At 38.0% G+C, this 19,444-nt stretch overlaps 1 long non-coding RNA gene across 1 annotated transcript in view; it reads left to right on the forward strand.

Annotated features, from left to right (window-relative positions):
* Positions 1-15,951, forward strand: part of LOC146545225 (uncharacterized) — a 56,012-nt gene extending 40,061 nt beyond the window's left edge. The window contains exon 4 of the long non-coding RNA XR_014881712.1: positions 12,703-15,951. This is a non-coding gene — a long non-coding RNA (uncharacterized LOC146545225). The remainder of the gene's footprint in view (positions 1-12,702) is intronic.
* The last annotated feature ends 3,493 nt before the right edge of the window (positions 15,952-19,444 follow it).

The following is a 19,444-nucleotide window of genomic DNA, read 5'->3' on the forward strand; positions in this document are numbered from 1 at the left end:
CTACTTATCTTTATAATGCTTGAGCCTTGCTAGAACTTCGGCAGTTTTGAAAACTCAATTAGATTTTCAGGAATACTTATATAAGAGACACATGTAAATTTAACTGCAAGCAATTTTGTGGAAAGCGAGCCTCAGCACGACTAATGTTTACATCCGTGAGCTCAGTTGTTCTGACTGCAGTTTGAAAGAGCTCTTCCTTTCTCTTAGATCTCCTCTTCATTGTTCCTATCTCCAGTGATGGTGCTGGGACTCATGTCAGATCATTTCAGTCCAAGGTTACTGATTGGAGACAGAAATAATCACGAGGAGAGAATTGCAATTACCATTTGGGACAGTTTCCATGTGGCTGGGGGAACTGAACTTTACGCTTCTTCCAGGTCCTGTCTTAACAATGTAGTTTACATGTCCATATGAATTCATACAGCAGAGAAGCCCCTTCACCATGAGGAAGGGGCAGCCAGCTCTCTCCCCTCACACACTCCCTTCCTCCTCTGTTCACTATCAGGTCACTTTGTACTTTCTGCGTGGTACTGGAGCTTGTCTAATGCACTGCAATAGGAAAACGCAGCTTTCCAGCTCAGTGGAAACAGAGAAGGAGACAGGGGCTAATGGGATTAGGAAACTCCTGGCTCTATAATTATGTTGTACAGACACTTCCCATTGCTACAATATTATTAAGTCAGACATCTCTCCATTTGTAACAGCAAGATTTTATTTCTCTATATTACATAGCAAATATTAACCACTTGAGCTCATATTTGCTGCCTAAGACTGACTAGGAAGAACTATTCCAGTAAAAGAAAAAAGAAAAGGAAAATGGTATTTTTGACTTTTCTAAAAAGCCTAGTGATGGTTTGAAAAGTTTTACTGTATTAATACTTTGGTGCAGAGTTCTTGAAATTTAGTATGCAGCTGATGTTTATATCTGCTGACAGCTGGTCTTACAGCCTTTTGAAAAATTGCCAGTCCACCTATCTGACCAGAAATGTAAATAGGACTCTTAGCCAAAGTTCCCAAAGATGCTGTGTGGGCACCTCTGGCCCAAACTAAGAAGGGCTTTTCTGAAGAGGTAGTTCATATCAAATAGGTGAGCTGATTCTGAGCAAGGTTTTCTCTTGTCGGGTATCATCTTTATACTTTCAACATTTATGTTTGGACCACATGGAGAAGGACATCTACTAAATTAATTGTCGATAGATCAAGAGTAGAAATCTGACAGGGATGTGGGAAGACAAGAGAATGAAGCAAGGGGTGTGCAAAGGAGCAACCAAGTCAGCTGAGATTTTGAGGTGAAAGAAGGGAGGAAACAGGCAGTTGAATGACGGAGTGACAAAGTATCACAGAACTGCAGGGGTTCCCAAGAGCAGGTTACACAGGAAAGCATCCAAGTGGATTTTTAATATCTCCAGAAGAGACTCTACAAACTCTTTCGGCAGCTTGTTCCAGTGCTGTGTCACCTTCAGAGTAAATAAGTTCTTTCTCACATTCCTATGGAACTTCTTGTGTTCCTTCTTGTGCCCATTGCCCTTTGTCCTGTCACTGAAAAGAACAAGGGCCCCACCTACAGGACACCTCTCCTTTAGATATTTGTAAGCATTATTAAGATCCACTCTCAGTCTTTCCTCATACTGGGGATGCTACAGCCCCTTCATCATCTTTGTGGCCCTCCACTGGACTCTCTTAAGAAGTTCTTGTCTTTCTTGAACTGAAGAGAGCAGAACTGGACAAGGTACTCAAGCTGTTGCCTCGCCAGGGCAGTGTAGAGGGGGACCATCAATTCCCTCGACCTACTGCCATGTTCTTTGTAATGCACCCCAGGATACCACTGGTCTTCTTAACCACAAGGGTACGATGCTGGCTCATGGCCAACCTGTTGTCCACCAGCAGTGCCTGGGAAGGCTGGACAGATTCTCTAGGTTGATTGGAAGTAGTTGATGAAAAGTGAAGGGGATGGCCTACAGCCAAGGGACAAACAGTTGGACCAACCGTTTTTAAGGGATATATATAGGTTTTCAAACATTCAGTGGTATCTTATATGCTATGGGCTGCATAGATCTTACTTTAACAAGGATATCAGTGTTTTGTTACTGGAGATGTTACTGAAGATTGTTCTTCTGCAAGGACTGGCTGGATCCTCAGGAAGCCATTAACATATCCTAGAGTTCTCCAGATGTTGTTAGTCACTGATTCTTTTGGCATACAGTTTATACGATCCCCAAAGGGTGGCTATTCTTGCAGTAAATGGTAGAAAATAAGCTATTCACTGAAGGAGACAGGGCTGTAAAGAAAAGAGGCAGCAGGAGATTGGGCTGGTCCAATGAGGCAACATTAGATAACTGAGACATTTACTTTCTGTCTCTTGTCACATAGCTAGATACTACGCAAGTATCTTTAACTAGGCTTCTCTTACCTTAGATGATCATCCATTTTGTAATTGTTTTATGGATATTGGACTTGAAGTACTGCAGCCTCATTTGAAAGAGTGCTCATAGCAGCCTCTGAAGTTAACAGAGGCACTTTGAATCTAATGAAGCCTGTATTATGCTGCATACACTGAAAAATCATGTTGTGTCTCAAACTGAGTAACCAAAATTAGTAAGTATTTTTGACCATAGTGTCTCTGTGCATTTCATAGTCAGCAACAGAGAGAGAATAATATCTCTAATCTCATGGAGTTTTTGTAAAAATAAATGTTTTGAAAGTATTCATTTCCTATACAGATGTGCTTTATGGAAGAACCTCTAAGTTAATTCAGTGCATTGTGTACAATAAAAAGGGCAAAGATGAACTGCACAATTAGAAGAAAAAAGTGTATAAGAAAATCAGTCATTAAAGGAGTCCAATGCATTATGAGTGCTGTGTGAATACATGCTTCACAACCTCAGTGCTCTTTTAATGTAATTGTTATGTTTAATATCTGCAGCAGTAGTATGAAACACTTCTAGCAGGATTAAGCTTAGAGCTCTAGAAGGTGGTGTTCAGATTCTAATTTTTAAATTGTAGGATAATTTTAGTTAATAGAAGTTACAGGAGATAATTTCATGACCTGTTTTACTGCATAGACAGTTCTACTGCAAAATGGGTTCCTGAAGTTCCTCTAATCTCCATATATACTTTACTATTTCGTGCTCTATGCATAAAACCAAAGGTATCTCTCTCTTAAAAATAAGTGAGATGATTCTTCTAGTTTTAATTACAGAGACCACAGAATAAGTGGAATTGCAGTATAATTGTAAGTATGAAAAAGCTAAGAACCATAACAAAGAAACATTTTTAGTCCTTTCCTGTTACTCTTTTATTCTTTTCACTAACCCATATTTGTGTGGTTTCTGTAATGAACAGACACTTCAGGGAAAGGTTTGGTGCCTTTTTACATACATTACTGTAAGTATTCTTCAGCAGAATCAGGCAACACTGGGTCTGACATTTATATAATTGTCTGTTACAATCATGCAAAATTAAACAATAACTAATGAAGTTAAAGAATGTTCAGGACTAAACTTAAGGAAGGAAGAAACTTAAAAACATTTATCATCTTTGAGAGTTAACATGAACGGTTGGTTTGAGGTAGATGCATACGCTTCTGCTTTCTCTGGGCATTTATATGAATCAGCTTTTGGGGGCAGTTCTTTAAGGACATTATCTTTCACTGATTGCAGGGTTGGTTAATGTAGTCATACAGGAATGGGTGCCATAAAACCATCTACAGGAAATCTAAGTGAAAACTTTTTTTTAAAGGGATGAAAACAATAGAGTTAAATAAACAAAACTTCTGAGAATCGAAGGGAAGACATTCAAAGACCTTGATCTTAGTGGGCTGCAACAAGGGAATGAATTACGAAACTAAACCTCTTCTGGGACAACAATATCACTGCCAATCAACAAAAAGGGAGAAACAGCACATGTAATCAAGGAACATTAAGCATGTCAGGGGATTATGCACGTTGAGGGGACAACAATAAAAATAAGATTCTCTAGTGAAGTTAGCCCAAATTTCTTCCTTCCAGTCTATATGATCAGGCATGATGTCTCCTTCACAGTTTTTATGCCATCATTTGCTACATCTTGGCTTGTTGTAAAGCAAAGGATTGAGCAAGACATTCATCTGCCCAGTTCTACTTTAATTTAAAGGTCTTGCGCAGTTTGTCTCTCTCTGCCTTTGCTTCTCAGAAATGAGTTTGTCTCCAACCATTTAAAGACTTTGTACTTTTAAGAAACAATTTTTTTTTTTTAATTTTGTCTTTTGAAATAATCAGTTTGGAACAGAACAGCTACAGAACTGTTATTTCCTACATAGCTCTACACAAAAACATAACTTTGGTGGTATATTCCTGTTTATGAAAATGACACTGTGCTCTCAGATCATGGTTCTGCAGGTAGCTCTGAGTGGATAGATACCTGCTCCCTTGAAAATAATCAAGACTGTCATAACATGGGCTAGATTATCAGGGAAGCAGGGATAAACATCCTTGAAAAACTGATCACTTTTATGGAGTCTGCTCACAAAGTAATAACCTGATAATGAAGATTTTGAAAATATTTTTGGTTTTCTTCTGTTAAGGAACATAGGCGATCCATTTCCTCCTCAAAAGCATGTTGCAGCTCTCTTCTACAACTGCTTCTGTCACTGTGAGTAGTAAGAATTATGCTCACCTAGAGCCTGTTGATCTGCACACTCTGCTGTAATGTGCCAGAGTCATGCCCAGACTCTGCCTGTGTGGGCTGAGGGAATCCACCTTATGCAGAGAAGAACATGCCATCACTGCAGTGCTGTGCCATCATGGCTGTTCTGTGCCATCACGGAGGTGCCATGTCATCACTGTGATGCTGTGCCATCACACAGGTTCCATGCCATCATGGTGGTGATGTGCCATTGTGTTTGCGCTCTGCAATTATGGCAGTGCCATGCCATCACAGTGGTTCTGGGCAATCCCTGAGCTGCTGTGTCATCACAGATGTTCCATGCCATCATGACAATGCCATGCCATCATTGTGGTATGTGTTGTGGCACCAAGCAGTGGAGCTTAAGCAAACAGATCCACTGTTGGCATAACCATCACTGGCAGCTGCTGGTGCCAGGGATCAGGATGTGTCTTTAAACAGTTGTTACCTCTGCACGTAGCCTTATTCTTTAAGCCTTACCTTAGTGTATAAAAGCTTCCAACAGTTTGCACTAAATTTAAAGCACAAACTGTTTCTTCCATGAAAAGGATTAAGCAAAAGATTTCAGTGAGGTGACCTGAGTTTTTAGCCAATGTAGCACATATTTCCTAAGAGAAAATGCTAAATAAGGTGATTGTATCTAACTTAATATGACACGCTCAATTGTTATTTATCTGGATTTTAAAAATAAATAAGTAAAAGGAAATTTGAGATTGTCCTTGTAAAACTAAGAACAGTTCACCGCTGACTGTTTGAAAAATGAGCAGGGGAATATGATAGAATACAGGAAATAAGACTAAGCAGTGATTGGCAAGCCATGGAAAGGATTATGGATGTGAGGAACAGTAGCTGAGTGTTTAAATAAAATTATAGACAGTGTGAGAGATAGTGAGAGATGGAATGAGGAAGCAAATAAAACTACACAAAGACAGCATGCACTGCTGTCCAGTCGGAATAATATCAATTTACCAAATCAAACAATCCAGTCCTCAAATGTCTGAAAAAACAGGGCTCTGAGGGATGCTAATGTAGTCTACTGATCTCTCTAAATCAGAGTGATCTGTACTTAAACTTTTAAGATCTAGATCTAACAGACGTCTTTAAAAAATCTAGGATGATAGAAATTCTACAATTTCCTAGCAACTCACACCAATATTAGGAGTGTTGTCAAAAAGTTCTCCCTAAGGTCTAGTCTAAATCTTGTATGGAATAATTTAAGCTTTCCGCGTTCTTTTCCTTCGTAGATGCCCAATGACCCAGTGAACAAATTTTCTTCCTTCTTTGATGCTGCCTTTTAAATATTGGAAATTTCCTGTCTGAATAAAAGCTCCATAATTCCTCTTAGGTTTCCCATAGGTCATATGTTTCTGACATTACTTACACTTGAAGTTTTATTCTGTATCTTGTACCTTGTACCTTGAAAATGCAATAACAAAACTTAGCCAGCATTTTAGCTAAGGATTTACCAGTTGAGCTGAGCAGAAATACTCCTTTGCATTCATGTTTATACTTCAGCACTTGATGCTTTTCATTTTCTGGAGCAGCATGACATTGCTGAGTCTTGTTCTGCTTGTCATTCACTGTACCCCCAAGATACTTTCCTGTAGAACTCCCATCTAGCAAATTGTTTGCAGTACTACATTTGTGCATTTCTGTCCTTTCATGCTAGACTGAAAGAACCAGGTTCACTACAGAAACCAGTACATGAAAATTTTAGGGAGAACATTAAAGTGATCCTTCCTCTACTGTATCTACTCAGCTCAAGAACTCCCCAGACTGAAGGTTATCATGATTTACAGCCACAAATGTAGTCTTTTGCTTCCATTTATACATCACTTTTGGAACACATTTGTACTTTTATTTTTGTATTATTATGATTATTTTTCCTGTGGCACTGAGGCCTATAATTTAGTTACGTATTATATTAAAATCTACTGTATTTAATTTGCTGCCTGATAATTTCCTGAAGGGTATGAATTTTTTTTTTTTTTTGTGAAGTTATAAATAATTACTAAGCAATTCATCTTATTTACAGTTTAATAGCCCTATATCATATACTTCTCCACCATCGCTTCTGCACGCTTAGAAATGCTTAATCTGTTGTACTGAAGCTGTCATTCATCTGAACAACTGACTCTTTTTTGCAGGTTTTTTTTTTTTAATTCTGTTTCACGTCTTCTGAAAAGATATAACTAGAACTGCATCAAGTATTTGAAAGGAGGTTTGAGAGGAGCTAGTATGGTGTATATATATATATAATAAAATTTTATTTTGTTCTTTCTTTTCCTTGTAATTTCTAATATTCTTTTTATCAGTTAATTTTTCACTATTATTAGTTTCAGATCTCTTTCTGAAAGATAATGGATATCACAGTGAACCACCCTATCATGTATCTATAATTAGGGTACATTTAAGTTGTCTGCATGGTATTATACTTGTCTAGATTTAGTTCAGTTGTTTTTATTGAAAGTCTTTCAATATTTTGAGATCCCTCTGCATTTCTTTTCGGTCAGCTTTGTATTTGTCTATCTTGCATAATATTATATCATCACAAAATTCTGTCCTTTTGTAATCCAACCCTTTTCCATATGGTTATGAATGCACTAAAACCAACAAAAAAGCTAGCTGAGATTCTGAAGTGTCCAAGGGTAAATATCTTCTCATTATAAAATCTGATTATTAAACCTTACTCTTAGTTTTCTGTCTTACTGTTACTGACAGAGTAACTTCTTTAAGAGCCTTTGTATGAAACTCTGTGAAAAACACATCAATTAGGTGACATTTATCTTATGAACTCCTCCAGAGATATCTAATAGATTTGTGACGTAGGAGTCCTCAACAGAACTTCTGCTGACTCCTTGCCAGTACATTATATTTAATATACTTAATTATATAGAATACTTAATTATGTAGAAGAAAAGCTGATTGAAAATATCAATCAGATTTATGGTCTAGTAGTACCCAGAATTTCTCCTGGAGTTTGTTTTTAGCTTGATGTCACATTTGTCACTGACCTTTGGCCCTAGAGATCGATCTAAACCATAGGTTACCTACCACAGTATTATTGCTCAGCAGTTCCATATTTGCATTTCTTTACAACTCTGGAATGATTACCATCCATCATGTCCCTGTAATTTAGTATAGTGAATTTTATTAGTTTGTCCTTTATTAATATTTTAATTGAGATAGCTCCTCAGGTTCACCACTTGTGAAGAATTGCTTTAAAAGCTGCCCTGACCTTCTCTTTAATGAAAACCGATGCATTCTGATATAGTTTATCTACCTTCAGAGCTGCTTGTGGCCAATGATCAGTTTCACTGGTGGTCTGGTGAGCTACTTTTTTCTGATATAGCTAAAAAGATGTTGAGCATTTAGTTAGGGCCTCTTCAAAATGGGCTTTTGTACTGATATGTGATTTTACGCTTAAGATCACTTAGACTGTCCTGGTTTTTCCCTCTTTTGGACATGATTACTGTTTTTAGGAGCTTATTTTTGTATTTTAGTATCTTCCCAGCAATTTCATCACACTGTTGTGTTGCTTTTAAGTGCTTCTGATACCCTCTTAACTGAGGTTATTCAAGGACTCCTGGCCTATACCATGATATTACATAAAGTCTCCATCCCAAAGTAAAGTTTGTTATTCCAACTTTTCATTTCCTTTTCAAAATGTGAATTTTGCCATTGAAGAAGTCTAATAGCCTTTTGTCTGTACCTTTACCATCACAAGATGGGAAATTCATACTTCTTGATTGCAAGGAACCGTAATCTCACTGTAGCAAGTAATTGAAGTCTCTCATAATCATTCTTGCCTCAGTAATGTTTTTAGACTTTTGTGGTAAGTGTCAACACTCTGGTAATCTGGCAGACTGTAGCTCTACTACCACATATCTCCTATTTATAATATAGTTCACAGAGATTTGTGTATACATTAGCACTGATAATTATTGCCTTTTACTACAAATGCATGTTTACTACCCACACAGTATCTATTCTTACCTGAGCAGTATTTCTTATCACCAAACTAATAATGTCCTATTTTTGTAGACTATTCTTCCAATTCACCAAACTCATTTAAAACTCTCATTTTGTCCCTCCCTGCTCTTATAGATCCTTCAATGTGAAAAATTTGACAAATTTAACAAATACACCAAGTTATGAGTTAAAATATTTAATGGCATTGGACCAGGATAGAATCTTAAAATAGTTCTCTACTTTGACAGTAAATCGTTGATATATTTCTTTTTCAGTCAATGTAGTTTGCATATAAATGAGCATACCACATAAGAAAACATGAAAATCCTTCCTGAAATCCTGTTAGATTCCACTTCTCATTTTCTCAAGTCCTATTAATTATTAAGAAGGAAAATAGATAGCTTGTCAGAATTCTTACTTGGCGGGTACATGTTGTCTTTCACATGTTCCTCCTGTCTTCTAAATGCTTAATAATACCGTCTTCCATTATTTGCTTCAGTATTTGGGATAACTCAGGGCAAACAGATAGGTTTTTTAAATCCTGAGCTTCTCTTTTTCCTTCTTTAAATACAAATAGCATGTTTACTTTATTCCAGTATTTGTGTCTTATATACAAAATGAATTAACATCAGTGTTAAATGAATGGAATCAAACTACTCTTGTTGTGTAGTTGCCCAGAGCAACTACAGTCCTCTATGGGCTGTTGCTTGTTTGCTTGTTCCTTTGCACATAGCTAACTGAAAACACTACCTGCTTGGGACCTTGTCTGTGCTATATATTCTTTACCATAAAAATGGGGAGCTACAGCATATTTACTATCTAGTGATAAGATCAAATGCATTCAATTTGCAGAACTATTCTCCAGTATCTACACTGCTTAATTCAGTATGATATATTAATCATGCAATGAATTCAAGAAGATGTATTAAAAGTGAAGTGAATGATAGAGGTAATTTACCTGGGAGGCAGCTGGTATGCTGGCGGACAATATGTTTTGAGTGGCCAATTAAACATCACATCATAATTTATTTGTATTATAAAAGTGTTCTGAGCTGATGCATGAATAAAATACAAAACATTTTATTTAATACATTTAAAAAAAAATGGGAAAAGCTGTGGGATAAGAAGAGTTTGAACAACTGTCATTACGTCCTCCTTCCCAGTCAAAATATCTCCTGTTAAAGTGTCCTTTGCCAAAATATCCTGTGTCAGTCTCATTTCAGTTAAATTTCATTAGCCTGGAAGCCACACAGATACTGACAAAAAGTTAGAGAGAGACACGGTATGTTGGCATCAGAGCAGGTGAGCCCTGCTCATTATAAGGATTCACTTTGCATTTGAGGTTTGATTCCTTGAGACTATTTGTCATTGCTATCTGTTTCCAACCTGAGAGGAGACTGCTGAAATTATGTTTCTTGACATAACTGCCTGCTTCTCTTATTGCTGAATAACACTTCTGTCATCACTTCTAAATCTTCCGCTGCTTGACTTTTTAGTGTATATCTTTCTTATGCATTAATGGATTTTGAACACTGAAATAGAAACAGCCTTGTGACAATCCTTTCTGTCACACTTGTTTCACAATCTCTTTTGTCCAGGTTTGTGTTTTGCTTTGTACCTCCCAATTTGTACCTTTTGTTCATTGTCATTGGCTTTATTTTAACAGAAGTGTCCTTTATTTTGGTCTTCTAGTCCAAATTAGACATGCCATGTATTGCTATCTGAGAAGCCAATTTAAATTGCAGTCCAAATGCAAACTGTGTTTAGCTTTAATGTAGTGGCAGTCAACTGTCTACTTGAATTAATTTAATCTTTTTTTGCTTTTTTATACTTCTAGCCTCCCTTGTTCAGGAAGCAAGATTTACTCAGTTGTACTTTCTGTCATTCTGAGCCCTGCAATTTCTTTGGAACCTTCTTGAAAATTTCAGCCAATTCTGAGAGTGCTCAAGGTCTCAGTGTTACAACAAGTGAATGGAGCCAAGCAGTCTCCCACTGAGGGCAGCGATGCAGTTCAGCTCATTTATTTGGACATGTACTGTATACATAAAGGGTACTGCTTAACTTCCATCCAAAAGAGAAGGTTCCATTAACGCTTGTTCTCTCTTAGACACACGTAGACTGACTTATCAGCTACCTGTTACTGGTATTAGGCAATGCACTCTTCCATTTTTCTTTCATTACATAGTTTATCATTTATAGCCCTTCTTTGTATGAAATAGCATTTTTATGCTGACTGGGTTAATTGTATTTAGCTAGTGTATATACTGGATTTCTACAAATTCTTGTCTTTAGGATTTTTGATAGCACTGTTTTGAAATTTTTGTTTGTTTGTTTTCATGGTTTTTCCTTCGACATCTCGTATTTGTTACTTGATGTTGAGTAATATCTTGCAAATTTGCTAATGAAATCAGAATTTCCCTAACAAAATTTAGAAGTTTGCCATTATCCTGCAATATGCAACTTGATATATTTAAGGATGCATATACTTTATGAATAAGCTCATGAAAATTATATTTTCCTTTTTAGTAGAACTAATCTTATTATTTATGGATTTGCACTAATTAGACCTAGGAACTACATTTATGCTTATACTCCATGTTTCCTTCTACTGCAAATCCGTAGAAAATAATCAGCACATAAGATAGTCTTATTCCAAGTTACAAAACCACAGGAAACTTGGCTGCATACATTCTACTGCTTGTTCACTGTTCCTTGACTTCCTACCTCTTCCTAACTTTTTTCAGTTATGCTTCTTCTGTCTGTCTTTTTTGCATTAATTTTAAGCTACTGCATCTAAATATCCCTTTTCAAAATACTTTCTCCCCTCTTCTCATAAATCTCTCTCATTTACATTTTCTTCTTCAAAATACCTCCCAAATACATTTCTCTTACTTTGCTATTACTCCAAGCTACCTTGCTTGCTTCCCACAATCATCCCACACTATATCTGATCTAGAGGGATCTCTATACCTGATTGCAGTATCCCTGCCTATAGCAGTGGGATGGAACTAGATGATCCTAAAGGTCCCTTCCAACCCAAACCATTCTGTGATTCTATGATTCTATATGCATAGGACTACAAGTGTATGTATACACACTTATTTTCTAAGCACACAAAGAAAAACAAATTTTTTCCATGTCTGATTTTCTCTGATCATGTTTTCTTATGATCATGTTTAGGGATAAGTTTAGGAATATATATTTTTTCCACTGAAACAATTTAGAATTCTAATTTTTCCTCTCCTCTCTCTTCTGCACTCTCTTGTCCGTATCTTTTGCTATCAGCCACAGAAGAAAGAGACAGCTCTTTATGCTTTATACTGATTGCAAACCTCACTATATTCATGGATATGATAGTTTCTATATGCACTACATGGTACAAGACATAATCACTTTGTAACTCAGCATACTGGACCAGGTGTGCATTCTGCTCCATATTACTTATCCAGATGTATTTTCTTAGTCTACACCATAAATCACGGAATCATAAAGTGGCTTGGGTTGGAAGAGACCTCAAGAACCATCAGGTTTCAACCTTCTTGCCTCAGGCAGTGTTGCCAGCCACTAGATCAAGTACTAGATCAGGTTGCCCAGGGGCCCATCCAACCTGGCCTTGGGGCATCCAAAAACTGGGCAACATGTTCCAGCACCTCACCATCCTCTCAGTGAAAAAAATCGCCCTGGTGTCTAATCTAAATCTTCCTTCCTTTAGTTTAAAATAATTCCCCCTTTTTCTATCACTATCTACCAGTGTAAGAAGTTGATTTCCCTCCTGTTTATAATCTCCATTTAAATACTGAAAGACCACAATGAGATCTCCCTGCAGCCTTCTCTTCTCCAGACTGAATAAGTCCAGCTCCTTCAGCCAGTCTTCATAGGAGAGGTTCTCCAGCTCTCTGATCATCTTTGTGACCCTCCTCTTAACCCTCTTAACTCTTAAAATATATATCCCAATTAAATTATTCATGGAAGTATGCATCTCACTGTGTTGCGTATATGTATTTTCTATTTATCAGGTTAATCAAGGATGAAAACATGAATTAAAATAATTTTGTTTTCCTTCTATAGGAAGACTGCAAGGAAAAAATCACTGGACTGAAAACTGAATGTGGTAAGAAGATGCAAATTCAGTTTATAATAGTGTAAGGAAGTCTTTCATGCTTCCTAATGTATTTGATAAGGTTAATTTCTTTTTAATGTTTGGTAAGTACTGTGAGAAGAATGCTTCCCCAAGCTGGATAGGTAACAGTAAATTAAAGGGGAACAAAAAGTAAGAAGGGAAGACTATTTATACAGAATGATGTCTTTTCACACCGAATCACACAGAATGGCCTTGGTTGGAAGGGACCTCAAGGATCATGAATCTCCAACCCCCTGCCACAGGCAGGGCCACCAACCTCCCCATTTAATACTGGACCAGGCTGCCCAGGGCCCCATCTGACCTGGCCTTGAACACCTCCAGGGACTGGGCATCCACAGCCTCTCTGGGCAGCCTGTTCCAACACCTCACCACTTTCTCTGTAAAGAACTTCCCCCTGACATCCAACCTAAATCCTCCCTCCCTCAAAACCATTTCCCCTTGTCCTGCTGTTATCTGTTCTTTCAAAGAGTTGACTCCTCTCCTGTTTGTAGGCTCCCTTTAGGTACTGAAAGGCTGCAATCAGGTCACTCTGCAGCCTTCTTTTCTCCAGGCTGAACAAGCCCAGCTCCCTCAGCCTGTCTTTGTAGGGGAGGTGCTCCAGCCCTCTGATCATCTCTGTGGCTCTCCTCTGGACCCTCTCCAACAGCTTTTATAAAGAAACCTATGTGAAACAGATCATTTTTACATTGAAGATCATGCCGTACCTGCTAGAAATCCATAAGAAGGAGAGAAAAATAATGGAACTTCTTGGACAATGGAGGTAGGTTTGCAGTAGGGAAGTAGACATGTGCCCAAGTCCCACTCATAAACTAAGCTATGTCCTCAATGCAGTTATGCTTTTTCTTCCTTACTTCTTGTGTAAAAGAGGATTACTGACCACACTGATCTGGTTATTCAGAATGTCTTCAGTGTCTGCTTCTTGTCCCCTGCAGTATACTGGAGCTTTTCTCCTTAGTTGTTCCCCACTATATATTATTTTTTCTTCCAAAAAGTGTTTACTTTGTATGCTACTGAACTCTTCTGCCAGAAAGCATTGTCATAAGAGGATGCAGCAGTGAAATGGGAAATCTGGATTCTAATCCTCCTGCATTCCTGCTTTAACCTGAATCACCTGTGCATCCTTTCCAGGAATACACTGTAATCACAAGCTAAGTAGAATTAGAATCATAGAATTATTAAGGTTGGAAAAGACCTCTAAGATTATCTTGTCCAACTGTCCACATACCACCAATATTGCCCACTGAACCACATTCCTTAGTATCACACCTACACATTTCTTGAATACCTTCAGGGACAGTGACACAACCACCTCCCTGGGCAACCCATTCCAGTGCTGGACCACTCTTTTGGAGAAGAAATTTTTCCTGGTGTCCAACCTGAATCTCCCCTGGTGCTAGTAGAGGCCATCCCCTCTCATCCTATTGCTGGTTTCCCAGGAGAAGAGGCTGACTCCCACCTTGTCACAATTTCCCTTCAGGTACTTGTAGAGGGCAATGAGGTCTTCCCTGAGCCTCCTATTCTCCAGACTAAACAATTCCAGTTCCATCAACCACTGCTTATAAGTCTTATGTTCCAAACCATCTCACAAGCTTTGTTGCCCTTCTCTGGATATGTTCCAGGACCTCCATGTCTTTCTTGTAGTAAGGAGCTCAAAACTGACCACAGTACTCAAGATGTGGCCTCACCAGAGCTGAGTACAGGGAAATGATCACCTCTTTGCTTCTGCTTGCTACACTATTTGTGATACAAGCCAGGATGACATTGATCTTCATGGCTGGGCACACTGCTGGCTCATGTTCAGCTGAGTGTTGTCCAGCACCCCCAAGTTCTTTTCCTCTGCGCAGTCTTCCAGCCATTCCCTCCCAAACCTGTAGCATTGCCTAGGGTTGTTGTGATCAAAGTGCAGGACCTAGCACTTAGTCTTGTTGAACTTCATCTCACTGGCCTCAGCCCAACTGTCCAGCCTATCCATATTCCTCTGAAGAGCCTTAAGGCACATTGATACTTCCTCCCAACTTAGTTTCATCTGCAAACTTAATGAGAGTGCAATCTCTTTATGCATATTAAACAGGACAGGCCCTAATACCAATCCTTGGGGAACAGCACTCATGACCTGTCACCAGCTGAATTTAACTGCATTCGCTACCATTCTCTGGGCCCAGCCCTTCAGCCAGATCTTTACCCAGCAAACAGTGTACCTGTTCAAGCCACAAAAGCCAAAAGAAAGCTGTGATCACAGAATCACAGAATGGCCAGGGTTGGAAGGGACCTCAAGGATCATGAATGTCCAATAATGTAATTGTATGGTAGAATTCTTTCATGCCTCCATGCAAAGTTGGATCACTGTGCAACCAGGAATCTAAGCTGAAGGGTACAAAGGAAAAAATAAAGGAGGTTGAATCTGTGATCAGATGACAGGAGTCTCCTAGGGGAGAGATACATTGCAAATTGTTCTGTTTGCTGAACTTTATACCAGTGTGCCAGAAAGAACAGAAGGAAATTAGACCTCATGAGAGGTCTAGTTAATTATGAGTTTCACTAACTCTGTAAATAAATGAATTATGGGTAAGATAATACACATAGCAGTTTATTTTTATCCCAAAGGGTAATGAAGCTTTGTGTTAACTGGGGAACAGAGCATGCAGTCGCTTGTTAGACTGGAGTATGTATTGACTAAGATTCAGAAGGTCTAGAATATCTAGAATATATCTAGAATATCTGTAAGATTCTACCAAGGCTAATATATAAGGGTACTTTAAACTTTGTAATCATGAAAATGTAGAATTGATGCAAATATAAATGAATTTAATTTTGGGATCTCATGAAAAGTAGGACTGTATAAATATATGCAGTTTAAAACTGGGAATACTGTAAGCAAGTTGTATCTGAGCTATGTTATGGAGATAACTAGTTCACTTGTAGTGCATGAAGACTCTTAATGTACTTTTTCATAGTGACTGATCCAAGACAAAGAGTTGTCTCAATGATCCCACCTTTATCTGAAAGTCAACATGTCTGTGCTCTAAAGACTTGTTTATGCATTTCCCATTTAAGCATCAGTGGATATAAATAAATAAACAGCATTGGGAATTGCAAGCAGATCTCAGTATTGTTTTCCCCCTCTCCAAGTTAATCGCATTCTCAATAGATTCAGCCTGTCTTTGTTAGTCTCTTTTTAGCCCCCTAGCTCCTGCATTCCTGATTGAACTGTGCCTTGTGCTTAACAAAAGGGGTCTCTAACTTGTAGTTTAGGATTTAGAAATCAAGGTCTTCTCCTTCCTTGGTGAATGTTCCACCCATCTGGCCATCATGGATGCAGAGACACTAACAAAGGAGCCTTAATGTGCTTGAAACAGTCTGAATTGCTCTCAGACTTCCATGTCTAAAATTTGTTTAATCTGGAGTTTATGAACAGTTCATCAAAGGATGCCATCAGTAAGAACAGCATATGAGGCCACACCAAGTCAGTAATACAAATGAAGAGCAATGTATTAAGGAATGCTAGAATATCTGTATGTGCAGTAAAACATTTTATGACTGGGATCCATGATACTGTTTGATTAGAGTACATTTTGTGAGAGATCTTCAGAATTTACGAACTCTACCTTCATCTCTGCAAAGCTGAACTTGGCTCAGTGTAGTTCATTCCAACTTAACTTAGAATTACTTTCTTGTAGGGAAAGCTATTGTGAAGTTAAGTGCTTCATCCAAAATACACCCAAATACAGAAAAAAAAATGGTGGTCATAGGATATGAGCAAAAGTTTTACTAATCCAATCTTACAGCTCTTGGATGTATAAACAGATGGCAAGATATCTCAGCAGGTGTTGCTACCAGCCCTTTGGCAGAACAAAACCTCTCAGTGGACACTAAACCTACTTAAAAAACTATTTGAAATAATGCTTCAACATCCTCTACTAAAAAATACCTCCCTTGCTAAAATAGCTCATTATACATCTTGGAAACACAATCCAGTAACTAAGAGAAATTGCTCTGAATTTTGGATTAACCATAAGAGAAACAATTTTAAAAGAATTTGATCATCAAATTGTAACAGAACTTTCAGATCTAAACATGTCCCCAGTTCCATATCATGTAAAAAGCAATAAACAGAGGTGCTGTTTAAAAGCCTAAAGGTTATTCTGAGAACATTGCTCAGAGGAGAAAAGCTCAAAAAACCCACCCAGTAACTTATTTTATGTCTAGAATTTACATGAAATGAATCAAGAGGATTTTCATCTTTCTCTTTGTTATATGGAAGAGCTTCCTGTGCTTTTTAACAATATGAGTGATTTAGCTGAGAAATATGAGTGTTCTTTGGATACCATCTATATTTTTAAGGATTTCCCCTTACAAATAATACCACAGAACTACCAAAACCATGGAGAATGGCAGCCAGGACAGCTTCAGTGCACAGGAAGATTTATTAAACCAGAACTCCCAGTCTGCATAACCGGCAACTTAGCTGGGATAGAATAAAATCTTAGGCACTACAGAGGGCTGCTGAACATGTTGTTAAGTAGAATATCTGTGGTTTCCTTTTTCTACTGATTCTTGCAAGAATATTTCATTAATTATTTTGGCAGGAAGTCCTACAGGAAATAGTAGGCAACTAATGTATCAGGAAGCATATTTGACACATAAAGAAATCCACAAGTACTTAATTTTGCAGAAGTCATTGCCATAGGTTGCTGTGGATGCTAAAAGTGTAATGGTTCTCTCAGGTATAAATAGAAAAAATCATGAATGACAAGTGCTTCATCTGGGACTGCAGTAGTCCAAATAAAAGTGCTGGTTTGCTCACAAACAGCAAATAAGTATAGAATAATTTGAGAATATCTATTATGAATTTTCAGGACTTATGAATAGCACCTGACAAGTCAGAAAAATGATCTGAATGTCACATTTTGTTAGTAGTAGTTTCTAGTAGTTAGTAGTAGTTAGTAGTAGTTTGTAGTATTAAGAGGGATGTTCAAGAGAAAATATAGTACTCTTAATCTAATGTTTAGATTGTCATTACCTGAGGCTCTGTCCCTTCAAGTATAGAAAGCAAAAGTGGGCAAACCTGGAGAATGCAATATAGCAGCAGCAATTTGGGTGCTGTGGAAGGGAACAGCAGTAACAAAGCTTATCTATTCTTTCTTTTGGTATGCTTGGCTATATAAGTTTGTCGTAAGGAAGTCAGAGAAAGAAAACAAAAATGACTTAGCAGCCTGGATTGCCCCGTGGCTAAGCTGCCTAGGTGTATTGTCTAGGATGTGCTAACAGACCTTCCAAAACCTACACCGCTGCTATATCATGGACATTCATCTCTTAGCAGCATCTATGAAAACATTAAAAGGAAGGGAGTCAAACCCCAGCTCCAACTGTACTGGATTCTTAGCCTAAATATAGGCATTAATTAATTAGCAGCAACTGTCCTAAGTCAATTAGTTAGCAGTTAGCACAGTCTTTATGTTCAGTGTCATAAATGGCGAAACTCTTAAATCTCTGAGATTTATTTGTATGCAGGAGGATTAGTTTCACATGTTAAAAGGAAGGAGTTTGTAATGTATCTGTTCTGAAATATTCTCCAGCTGGACAAATTTTTGTATTGATTTTATTGCTGTGCTGGGAACTTGTCTGCAACAGACGTTTCACACAAGACTGGCTATCCGGCTGATCAAGGCTTGGGTGTATTTGCTTGACTTCAAATTTAATAGAGGGATGCTGAATGTTTCAAAGTTAGGAAACATCATCTGCTTATTTTTCAATTAAGCAGCGAAACTGAAATTGAATGTTTGCCCTGTTGCATTGCATTTGCCCTGTAGCAGTGCGTTGTTAGTCTGTAACAGTTGTTTCGCACTGGACTGGCTATCTGAATGATCAAAGCTTTGGTGTGTTTGCTTAACCATTCTAAATTGATTGTTTTATGAGCTATATAATGAGTTAAATGTAACAATGTACAAATGAGCACCTTTCAGCCAGAAACAAATTGTAAGTATGACAGCTTAGATACAGATTCATACAAGCATGCAACACTGTCCATTTTTTTTCTGATTTTAAGATTAGGATACAAAGTTATGAATCTGCATTTAAGACAAAAGGATCCTCCTCTTTTGACACTTGTATCCAGTGGCATTGCAAGAATAGGAGGTGATCTTATTTTCAACCAGATATTGACCTCTCCTATGAGGTGGGGGATGATAATTCTCTAAGTTCATTACTTCTTGGGCAAATGCTGCTGTCAGGGGGGCAGTTGCACAGAAAGGAGTTGAGGGCTGTGTTCTTGGCACTTTGTTACCCACGAGCAGTGCAGTTTTAACCAAGTGTGGTGTGCGTGGGCTGAGCGCAGTGACACAGTTGGGTGGAGTTCAACCTTTTTCCTGTCTGTGTGAAAATGCAGCAGAGCTTTGGATATATCTAAGCTCATCAAGATAAGAGCACTTCTGGATATACACCAAGACTCATCTTTGAATAAGTAGCGTGACGGTTTCAGCCGATGTCTGCTGGGATCCTTCCTGACACGAGACTGCTCAAACTGTTCTCTGAAATGTAGAGTGCCTCAAGTTCATTAATCAAAACCCAAAAGGACTTCGCAGGGTTTAAATTTTGCCTCCTAGTGCTTCAGAAACAGATGAGTTACTGGAGATCTGTTATTAAATACAGATACCCACATTTAATAAAAAG

Source organism: Meleagris gallopavo, chromosome 1 (genome assembly GCF_905368555.1).
Source record: "Meleagris gallopavo chromosome 1, MGAL_WU_HG_1.1, whole genome shotgun sequence".
NCBI classification, from domain to species: Eukaryota; Metazoa; Chordata; class Aves; order Galliformes; family Phasianidae; genus Meleagris; species Meleagris gallopavo.